Here is a 10,971-nt window from a genome sequence, read left to right on the forward strand (position 1 = left end):
GGTGATTGATTAGGGAAGTACTATACATACTTCATAAAAAATAAAATTGGGTTGTGGTCGACATATGGTCTACATGTTGTAACCCTAAAGTGGAAAAATACTTGTATAAAAAGGGTTTAGGGTTAGGTATCTTTTATAATAATTTGTGATGTGAAAATTGCTTCTTGTGATGGTATTGAGCTGTAAGGGATTATGGATTGTAATCAAGTTGTAATCACTAGATCGTAATATTATTGGACTTGTTGTTTGGTGGACATAGCCCAGGGATTGGGTGAACCACGTTAAATCTTGGTATCCTGTGTTCTCTTTTGTCTGATTCAATATTTTTTAGAATTGTTTATATTTGCATGTAACTATCATTTATGTATGTGGTTTAATCCTAACATTTGTGTGTGCTATATTGGATCTAATCAAGCAAATGAGGTTTTATTCAACAAATAATTCTACATGTTCCTTGATAGTTGTTACCATAAAATCCCTTAACCAAGTAGATCCTAATAGATCTTTTATTATAAATCCTTTGAAGGGGTAATACTTTAATTAGTGATCTAAGTCCTCTAACAAGGCTACTCTTGATCGGTTAAATCTCCTAACATGGCTAGAGGTAAATCTATCAAACAAGTGGCACTTAATAGTGTCTTTGTAAACTCCTAACAAGGTTAACCTCCTAACAAGGTGTACTTGATAAGAATGCCCAATTTGTGGGTGCTAATTCTTGCCTTGGTTTTCACCCCAATTGGGATTCTACAAGACCTGTGTGTGTGTGTGTGTGTGTGTGTGTGTAGATATATACACACATATATATGTACATATATACATGTGTGTGTATATATATATATATATATATTAGGCGCACACACATATATATGTGTGTATATATCTACACACACACACACACACACACACACATATGTCAATTATTACATTATTTTGTGGATGTATTTACATATTTGATGCTTCATTTATTGTTATTAAGCTTATCTTGTAGGGAGGCTTTGAGTGGTTGAAAATTTGCTTCATCAATAGATTATTGATTCACCCCCTCTTAGTAATCTAATCATATGTGATGTATAGCCACAAGTTTATTCCAAGGCATGTACATAAAAGAACAAGAAAGGCATGACCGTTGGAATAGGCCACATGCTCACATCAAAATGTGATGGAGCTTATGTAGATTCAAGATTCTCTACTCTCTCCTTGATCTTCCTGATGACCCGTTTTTGGAATCATTTATAAATGGAGTTTAAAATAGGTGGTGTGTAGTATAAGTCATTAAGTGTGCCCAAAATAGAAGTTTCTTTACAAGGAATAGTCATAAAGGAAGAGTCTATGATTGAAGATCTATGGTTAGACATCAACATTTTCACCAATGAACTCCATACAAACTATTAATATTATTTTACACTAGATGTCATTAAAGAAAGTGTTCAGGAGCACAAAAGTGAGACCATGTGGATTGGCTTAGAGGAAGAGCAACAATTTTACTCTTTATTTTACCACTAGTGGAAAGTCTAAAGAACAAGAAAATCAAGAGGGGGTTTTACATTGCGCAAAGCCTAGTGACAAAAGACCTTTCAATGAAACTGCTCAATAGTCATGTTAGAGCTGAATCACAAAGTACATTTTTCATTTTGTGACTTTGTGTTCCTTTTCTATATGTAAATTGGAAGGATTGTGTGAGCTTGGGTTATGTGGGATATTTTGAGAACCATCAGGTGATGCATCATGGATAGCATCTCAAATTGCATAGTCAAAATATGTCATATGTTCCATTTATGCATTAGTCTCCTATGATTTTGTCCATATCTTAATGATGTACTATATTATTCATTATAAATTGAGAAAGCCTCAAGACTAACTCATCGATTGTTTTAGGACTTGGTATAGAAGGAAAGATCATTTCCTTGTGGATTGGTATGCAATGTAGATGGTTATTATGTATGTGAGCTAGATGTGAATTGTATTTGATTAGAACAAAGAATGATGTTGATGATGTAATCAGAGACTCAAAGGAAAATTGGAAAAGAAGTTGTTGTTTAGTTAGTTCAAAACTTGGATAGATTATCACAAAGATTGTTTGGTGAAGACAGTTTGAAGCTATTTGAATTGTGGGTTCAGTTGTTCTCCTTTCAACTACTAATTGGGTTAGCACATCTCCTTACAGGGTTGGAATTTTCTAACAAGAATTCAAACTCTCCTAACAAGGAATCATATTTGCTAAATGTATTTCATTGGCTCCTAAAAATATATATCTTTTTACAAGGAAATTTTATGTCAATACATCATCTTGTGGGCATCATTCCCACCGGGGCTTTCCCTTTGATCAAGGGTTTTGCTAGTTAACATATATGGTGTTATTGTGCATGGTTATCTTTATATGATTATTGCATCTATTATTTACATGTTCTAGAATTGATAAAGATATTGAGAGTTGTTTTAAATGCATAACTGATTCACCCCACCCCCCCCTCAGTTATCTTGGTGGACTTTAATTTCCAACATAATGATTATAGGACTTTTATTTGCTAGGTATAATTGCTATAAAAATAAATCATTCTCATCTAGATCAAACCTTTATCATATGTAAATATCATTAACACCTTATATATGTTGGAAATATAGGAGGAGTAACTGAGAGGGGAGGGATGAATCAATTACCACTAAAATAAATCTCAGATACCTTAGATGTCAATACAAAACATAAACTATGTTGAAACTGTTGTTATTTGGTTAACACATAGGCACTTGGCAAACACTAACAATATGATGTAACTCGGCAAGCACTATAATATCAACTGTTACTTGGAAAATACTAAACATGCAGATCTTAAGATACTATCTGTGATTAACCTTAATTAACTTAGTTCCATACACATAAAAGAAATAGCTTGAACACAAGTGACACCAAGATTTAACGTGGAAACCCAATTTGAGAAAACCCATCAATTGCAACTAGTTACTATTTTCACTCTTGTGAAGTGAACCCTGTTAGGAGCCAACCTTATTAAAGGTTACAAAATGCACTGTTAGGTGTGACCCTATTAGAGGATTTAATCACCCTGTTAGGAGTGGCCTTGATAGAGGTCTTTAGACACTTCAATCTAGAAATGCCACCTTACTAGAGGATTTGTCAAATAGCTGTTAAGTCAACTCTATTAAGAGATTTGATATACTGCTATAATGGTTACAGAGTAACAATGATATGACTTGATTGTTGATGCAACTGTATTGCTAATTTCAGATCTCAATTTTGTCTCGAATACTTGATCCTTCCTGATTAGATTAATCTTTTCCGCCCAATAAGAATATTATGCTTATCCTTCCAATTCACTTCCTCTGAGCATCTTCTTATCATCCACATATTCTCACACACATTCAATCCTCAACTTGACCTTATACTTATATAATTAACATTGTCAAGTCATCTTCAATACAACTTAGAATAATTAATATTCATCTCCTTAGTTGGGTAAAACCAACAAACAAATCCATAAAACTCAATATGCTAGAACAAGAAAATCCTTTGTTAGTCGATTGTGCTTGGTAGCTACTAACACTAAAATGATTTTCCTATGTTAACCAAGTGAATTCAGGTAACACTACATCTTTGTAAACTTCCTTTGGTAATCGAGTGAGCTCATTTAACACTAGTTCCATCCAACTTTCCTTTGTTACTTGAGTGAGCTCGGTTAACACTCAACTTTTGCAAACTTCTCTTTGATGCCCGAGTGAACTTGGTAGACATTATCTTCTGAACTTGGCAAATACTAGAATGCTCAGTAGACAAAGGAAACTATCTTCATCACCCGAGTGAGCTCAGCATACATTGTCTAGTAAAGATATGACATTTTGTGTGATATCAAAGATAATATACATTTGATCAATTGTTTTCAACAATCTCTTTCTTTGGCATTGATGGCAACACAACATGTCATAATACAATGAAATTTCAAAGAAAAATAAAAAGGAAAATATTCTTAGTTTCATTATGATTCTCATCCATGAGAACTCCCTCTATCAGTGTGAACTCCCTCTGACTTCAATTTCTCCCTCTGTCAGCAAACTCTATCTTCAACATCTTCTTATGATAGCAAACTCTCCCTCTTTGATATCAGACCAAGTTTGTCCTCTTCAAAAAAAATTTATGTGATATGTATACTCTTCCTTTTTAGAAAATTGATATGATATGATAGAAAACTCTCCCTCTTTGACATCTTATGCCAAAGACAATACTTAGTGAATATTAATGTACCTAATGTACTGATTCATATGTAATCTACCCTTTTGTTACTGCATCAACTTGACTGATCTTCAACATGAACTGGTTGATGCATCACTAAGTTCATTTAGCAAGCTTCAAATAGGGGAATAACCCCTAACTTACCTCTTAGATACAAAAAAGAATCCTTAGGTAATGGCTTTGTGAATATGTCTACAATTCGTTCTTTGGAATTCACATATTCCAATATTACCTCTTTCTCTTGCACCAATTCTCTTAGAAAATGATATTTTTATTGCAATGTGCTTGGTCTTGGTATGCGTCACAAGATTATTTGATATATTAATTGCATTTATGTTATCATAGAAGATAACCATTGGATCCTTGATTTCTACCTTCATACTTGGCAATAGTTGCTTGAACTAAACAACATTGGAATAATTAATTGTTGCTGCAACATACTCTGCCTCTGTTCTAGACTGAGAAATGCAATTTTGCTTCTTACTTGTCCAAGACACTAGTGCTCTTCCTATCATCAACACTTCCTACCCAATCTACATTAGTGAATGCTTTCAAATCTAAGTTTCCCCCTTTCTTGTACCATAATCCATAGTCTTTAGTATCTGTTAGATGTCTCATGATTCTCTTTATTGCCATCATATGATTTTCTTTAGAATTAGCTGAAAATCTTGCCACCATACCAGCTACAAGAGCAATATCAGGCCTAGTATGTACAACATACTAAAGTTTTACAATCATTGACTTGTATGTGGTCTGATCTACCTCTTTGAAATCATCATTTTTGGAAAGCTTATGTCCAGTAGACATAGGTGTTTCAACTGATTTTGAATCCTCCATTCCAAATTTCTTCAGTATCTCCTTAATATACTTAGATTGAGTAATGTAGATACCATCTTTCTTCTATTGAATCTACAAGTCAACAAAGAATTTGATTTCTCCAAACATTGACATCTCAAATTCCTTGCTCATTTCCTTTGAAAAAGTTTTGCACAAATCATCATTTCCATTAAACAATGTATCGTCCACAAAGATTTCTGCCAACAAAATCTTCTTGTTTGATATACAGGTTGTTGTTGTCATTTGTTCTTTGAAAACTAATCTTCATCGAGTAATTATAAAGTCTTTCATACCAAGATCTGGGACCTTGCTTGAGACCATACAATGCTTTGGGTAGTTTACAAACCATATCATTTTTGCTAGGATCTACAAAACCTTCAAGTTGTTTTATGTAAACTTCTTCTTCAAGAATGCAGATTTCACATCCATCTGATACACTTTAAATCCTTTGTATGAAGCATAAGCAAGTAAGGTCCTAACAACTTCTAATCTTGCAAAAAGAGCAAAAGTTTCACCATAGTCAATGCCTTCCTCTTGAGAATAACCTTTGTATACTAACCTTGCTTTGTTTCTTGAAACTTCTCCATCTTCATTTAGCTTATTCCTGAAAACCCACTTTGTGCCAATTACATTCTTATCCTTGGGTCTAGGAACAAGAGTCCAAGTCTTATTCCTTTCTATATGTTCTATCTCTTCATTCATTGCTTCAATCCAAATTTCATTATCCAAATCATCTTTAACTATTCTAGGTTCAAATTCAGTAAGCAAACATGTACCTTTCAATTTGTTCCTTGTCATTGTACCATCTGACTTGTCTCCAATGATCTGCTTAGGTGCATGATGCCTTCTGACATATCTTTCTAATACAAGAACTTTAGATTTAGAACTTGTTCCATTTGCCTCACCATGATCTTCAACATCATGCTTGGGTCCCACTATTTGTGACTCACGTCCTTCATATTCAAACTCAGGTTGCACTGGCTACAACTCAGTACCCTCTGACTATGACTTAGGTCCTTCGAACTATGACTCAGGTTGCACTAGCTGGAACTCGGGTGCTTCTGGAGATTTTGAAAACTTGGGAGGTGAAGTCTATTGACTTCCAATTGGATTAGTCAATATATCATGTTCAAAGTAAATAAACTTTATGTAATCTTCAGGTTCTTTGCTACTCTCTTCTTCACTCTTTTCTATAAACTCATCAATCTTCACATGTGAACTTTTTATGATCTTATGAGTGGTTAGATTTAGACTTTTGTATGCTTTACTTCTGTTGGAGTATCCTAGGAATATACCTTCATCACTTTTGACATCAAATTTACCTTTCCTAATCTCCTTTAAAATATAACATTTTCTACCAAATACTTTCAAGTAACTTACATTAGGTTTATAGCCATACCATAGTTTATAAGGAGTTTGACTTGAGTCTTTCTTCAGTTGTACTTTATTCAAGGTATGAACTGCTATACTAATTGCTTCCTTCCAGTATTTGATTACAATATTCTTTTCTATCATCAAGGTTCTTGCACAATCCATGATTGATTAGTTCCTTCTTTCTGCTATACCATTTTGCTAAGGTGTACCAGGGGCTGATACATATCTTTTGATTCCTCTTTCAGTGCATAATTCATTGAATTCATTAGAAATGAATTCACCTCCTTTATCTGATCTCAAGCATTTCAACTTCTTTCTTTTTTCCTTCTCAACTCTATCTAGATACCACTTAAACTTTTGAAAAGCTTCAGACTTGTCTTTTAGATACAATATCGTCATCGTTCTAGAGTACTCATCAACAAATAAAATAAAATACTTATATCCACTATAACTCTTAATGCCAATAGGTAGACAAAGGTCCGTATGAACTAGCTCCAAGATTTCTTCAGAATGATAGTTCTTGCTCTTGAAACTTGTCTTTCCCATTTTACCAATTTGATAATTTTTGCATTAATTTTTGATAGTAGGCCAATTTGGCCTGTTAAATTCATTTAAATTTTTATTTTTTTGATCTTGATAACATCAAATTTTTGATGATAGTTAAGTTTAGCGTTAAAATTTTGATGAAAGTTATGTTTGGTGTCAAAAGTTTGACATTATGAGGGATATAAAAAAAAAATGAAACTTCTTTTATTCACATGACAAAGTGCAGGCGAGAGGCTTCAGGCATGACCAATTAAGAGCTTGTTAGTGCCATCAAGGTAAGATTGATGGATTAATTTTCATTCTCCACGTCCTCTTCTATTTGGAACTTCCTTAATTTCAAGGTCATAAGGGTTCAAGGTAATTTTCATTTTTGTTCTCGTCCTCTTCTATTTGCAACTTCCTTAATTTCAAGGTCATAAGGGTTCAAGGTAATTTGCATTTTTGTTATAAGGGTTCAAGGTAATTTTTGTTTGCAACTTGCTTAATCATTCAAATCATCCTCTAAAACATCATTCATGCACCAAGCACAAAGCATAGAAAGCAATTCAGGAAACAAATTAGGAAATGTGAAAACATTTTTACAAAGGACATAGAATACCTCATTTGAATTACATTCACATTCTTACCTTCTTTCATTAGAGAAACAAAGCCGGTATGATAACCCCTTTAGAAGATCTCACCCAATTTCTCGATTGTATTTTGTAAAGACCTAGTCATCTAAGATTTTAAAGTTAAGCAGGATTGTGAAATTGTGGAGTGTAGAAACTCAATATGAAAAGCGTGTTTATTGAACCAAAAAAGTGCCCCTAATTGTGATAATAAAATGGGTCTATGCCTTCATGGTATAAAAAAAAAGCCATATTCTTTGCATAAGACTCTCTCCACTAAAAAACTTAGTTGCTTTTTAAAAATGTTCCTAAATATTTTACTTCCTAAATTTTCATTTGGAAGTAAAGTTAGTTAAATGAGGTGATAAAATTGCATATGCAGATGTATGTATGTATGTATGTATTTGTGACGCTCCGCCATGTGACCCAGACGAAGTTAACCTAAAGTTTTGCTAAGTTTGTCAAACATTTATTTTTGTATAAAGTTAAAGATAATAACTTAACAACAATAGTTATAACATAGCAGAAGCAATTAATATTCACATAGACACATACCATAAAACAAATTACAATTCTTAAGGGTCTCATAACGTTGAATCAGATTTAAGTTTAATTAATAATATATCTAATATATAATAAATCCATAACAAATAATAATATACCAGTATGAATCCATTTAAATAATATACAATTATATATGATGCCACTTAGCAATAAATAGAATGCACAATCATTTATTGTATAGGTCATAGGGTATGAAAGGCTAAAATAATATACATCATGAAATAAATTGCAGCATCTCTTAAGATATTATGAAATCAAATATAATACAATAATACAACCATCCATCATAGAAATACAAGAACAGATAGAAAGAAATATTTGCACAAACACATCCAACGGTGACATCTAACGGTTGGATCTCAATGGTCTAAGAAAAAGCACTACAACTTGACCTCATGGAACCCAAAAAGGCCCAATAAGACCACGTTGAGGATATAGTCTCAAGTCCTAAATAGGATAAACTCAAAAGTCAAAAACCAACATCTAGGTTCAAGGAATCACCTGAAAGCAAAATATCTCAAAGGGTACCAAGACACAAGTATCAACTAATCTCAGAGGCAACACAGACATGTAGGAAATCTACTATGAAAGCAGGAAAGTTTCATTGCATGAATCAACACTAGAGTTACCTTGGTAGTCTAACTTGACCCCGACCCCCTATTGACTTTATGCAGCACTAGTATCCTTTCATACTAACAATGCATGGTCACGACCAAGCATTCTCTCTACTCCCATCCTAGTCTGTATTAGCACTCGAGGCATGGGTGAGAACATACAAAGACTCTTATTAGGTTCATTTTATTCTCATTTAGTGTAATGTTTTCACTTATTAAAATAACTTACAATGGGTTACCCTAGCAACTACTTTGGGCCCCAGCCTCCATTGCAAGCCACTTCTTGACATGACATATAGATAACCTACCCTAAGCTTAGTAAAATCAAAAGATCACAAAAGACCACATACCATACATTATTTCTTAAACAAGCAATTGATAAGTATTGAAAAACATTGATCATAATCACATATTCCACCAATACGATCATCCTAACAGGATTGATCCCAAAATCAAGTATAGATAAACCAACAAATCATACAAACACCTCAGTCCTATAAAAGCAATTGGAAAGCAATCCAAATACAACTAATCGAAGACTCAAAGGTTATATCAGATAGGTCACACCATTCACCTTAGTTTCACAGAAGAACATTGGAAAGCAATAACAATCAATGCATCAAAACATCTCATAGAGCATACTAGACTCATTACCATGGTTGAGTATAAAAGATCAAAGATCAAAACATCATTATGACATCACAGAATAGAACTCTCGAGCCTCTAGCAAACATCCTGACTGGCCAAAGCTAAGTCAAACTTGAAAACCCCAACACCTGTAAATCACACATTACATAAAGTGCATACAAAAGTGAATTTCATAATTCATTAGGTTTTGAAAACCCTAAAGTTCAATATTTACTAAAAGTTTTTAGATTAAATCACAGATAATTCTATAATGGAAATCAATTTTTTCAAACAAGAGTTTCAACCCAGAGAACTTCTGAAAACATAAACACAACAAACATGAAGAAGTCAAAAATTTGAAGAACGAGCAACTACTATACAAACCCACAAGATCCTACTTGGATTTGATGCTAATACAATGAATGCACAAACATGCAAGAATCTTCCTTTTCCTTCAAAAACCCTCTTTTTAGAAATTGCCTCCTCCAAACTTGTGTATCTAGAAATGAGCTCTAATTTCCTTAATAAAGAGTTTTTCTCCCAAATCAAGGCTTTGATCATGCAATCATGTGAAAACCCTTTGTCTTTAATTACTATATTTTAATTTTTATACACAAACTTTATGCAATTTAATTAAAATAAACTTTATTATATTAAAGTTTTCTCTCCCTTATTAAATCATGCGACATTTTTAATATAATATTTATTAATTTAACTAATAATATTATTTAGAATTTATTAAAAATAAATCTCCTAAATAAATTATTATTAAATTAAATAAATATAAATACGCCTAAATTAAAACTTTAATCAAATTTTTTATATTTAATTCTTTCATGACTATTTAAAGAATCCTTTAATTAAAATATTATTTTATAAAAAATTTTCCTCCACTTATTAATTAGTGTAAGCACTATTTAAATCATAGTTTATTATTTAAATTAATAAGAATTATTAAAGCTCGTTATTTAAATGCAACTCTAATTTAATAATTATTAATTAAATAATCATAATACAATAATATTAAATATTTAATCTTTTAATAGTTTAATTATATTTTTATCCAACTTCTTAAATTAGACTTTTAAGATAAATATTTTAAACTAAAGTACGCATTTAATTAATTTTTCTAATTAATCAAATAACATCATATTCTAATGTTTCTTTAACCAGCTTTCTAAATTTAGACCTTTTTATTTAAAGCATAAATTTAATTAGTTTTTAATTAATCAAATATTTACATATTTTAATTTTTTAATCAAATAATATTTATTACTAAACTAATAATATTATTTAGAGTTTATTATTAAAATAAAACTCTTAAATTATTATTATTAAATTAAATAAATATAAATATTAATAATATCAGATTTCCATAATCCATTGCTAATGATGATGTTGCTTCTGGATTTGATTGTGTAAGTTTTTTTATCATCAACGTTTTGGATCACACTCTATGATCCATCATCAGGATGAGAGAAGGATGTAATAAGTGATGATGGATCACAGAGTGTGATCCGAAATGTTGATGATAAAAAAACTTACACAATCAAATCTAGAA

At 31.9% G+C, this 10,971-nt stretch overlaps 1 pseudogene; it reads left to right on the forward strand.

Annotated features, from left to right (window-relative positions):
• Positions 1 to 1,070: 1,070 nt before the first annotated feature.
• LOC149564922 (GDSL esterase/lipase At4g10955-like) lies at positions 1,071 to 1,733 on the forward strand (annotated as a pseudogene).
• The last annotated feature ends 9,238 nt before the right edge of the window (positions 1,734 to 10,971 follow it).

Source organism: Cupressus sempervirens, chromosome 3 (genome assembly GCF_028749045.1).
Source record: "Cupressus sempervirens isolate cs-2001-9-10 chromosome 3, ASM2874904v1, whole genome shotgun sequence".
Lineage (NCBI taxonomy): Eukaryota > Viridiplantae > Streptophyta > Pinopsida > Cupressales > Cupressaceae > Cupressus > Cupressus sempervirens.